The sequence below is a fragment of the Nannospalax galili genome, unplaced genomic scaffold, assembly GCF_000622305.1.
Source record: "Nannospalax galili isolate Female #2095 unplaced genomic scaffold, S.galili_v1.0 scaffold1145, whole genome shotgun sequence".
Taxonomy (NCBI): domain Eukaryota; kingdom Metazoa; phylum Chordata; class Mammalia; order Rodentia; family Spalacidae; genus Nannospalax; species Nannospalax galili.
In genome coordinates, this window is record NW_008352265.1 from 217,616 (window position 1) to 218,889 (window position 1,274).

General features: G+C 41.5%; 1 protein-coding gene across 2 annotated transcripts in view; it reads right to left on the reverse strand.

Moving 5' to 3' along the window:
• The window catches only part of Edaradd (EDAR associated death domain), a 58,242-nt gene that overhangs the window by 2,651 nt on the left and 54,317 nt on the right, over positions 1-1,274 (reverse strand). The gene's annotated exons all lie outside the window — the stretch shown is intronic.

A 1,274-nucleotide genomic window follows, 5' to 3' on the forward strand; every position in this document is an offset into this window, starting at 1 on the left:
AAAAACTCATTTTTAATGCTACTAACATTTAGATGTTTGCACACCCTAATTTCTATATATCTGATTACTACTAGTCACAGTCGACTACTTTCTGAGATGTTTGGTGCCTGAGGATAGATATAAAATCATCAGGCAGAATTCAGTGATGATGTTTTTCACCTCTGGTAATTAACATGAAGCAAATTTTTATGCTTCTTCCTCAAGTAAAACTCTTTTATTTATTGATTTTTTTGTGTGTGTATTTCATACAGAACATCCCAAACAATCTTATTCATCTATATACTCACATTCCAAATGGCAGCCTCCCATACCGCGCCCCCCGCACTGGAGCCCATATACTCTGTCATCCCTGTTACTGTCCACTGTGTTGTTGGCACCCCAGCCATTCCCCAGTGCTTGTCCATCTGCTGAGTCTAGTCAGCCTATCCAGAGGTCCTTGTTTTAGGAAGATGAGCTGTTCCTCATCTAGCAGCAATCAGTTGCCAATATTCCTTTAGATAAGACCTTAGATAAGATTGCTTAGCCTCAGTGGGAAAGATGGTCAGGTTAAGGGGCTTGCCATGAAGCCTAATGACCTGAGTTCAATCTCCAGGACCCACATGGTGGAAAGCAACCTGTGGAATTATGACTAATGTTAGCTATACACATGGATTCTTAAAGTATTATATTGATCCCTTTAATCTTTGGTTATACTTTCCTTTTGGGTCTTTAAGACCATACAGTTGGCCCAAATAAATCAATTTGTTTTTACACTTAAGGTCATTTGAGGATCTATTCCTCAGGGGTCACATGGGCTTGGGAGGAACCCCTGGCTCCTTTCTTTTATCAGTTCCATCTTTGTGAAGATAAGTGAAAGGTCCTGCTTGACCGTAGCTGGCTTCACTTGGAACCATGAATGAGATGTTTCCTCTGAGTTGACCCTCCTCTTTGTAGACTGGACAGTGGTTCAAGTCCATCAGGTGGGGTGTCCATGGCCTCCCTGAACAAAAGGACAGGTGACCCACCACAGTTACAGGACATTTTGAGAGATGCTCATAGTCCCCTGGAACTTAGTCGATCTTGGAGGGCAAAGGAAGAAAAAACTGTCCTTTAAGTACCTCTGACCAAATTAGTATAGGCCTCAAAGTATGGCTGTTAAACACCCAAGAAGGTTAGTTCCACCAGTCTGGTACAAAAGTACTATGTGTTATGTAGATAAAGCTTGGGCAAAGACCAAAGGTTCTCAGATAAACCTTGCCTAGACATGTATTACATTCGTTGAACTAGTTGTATGT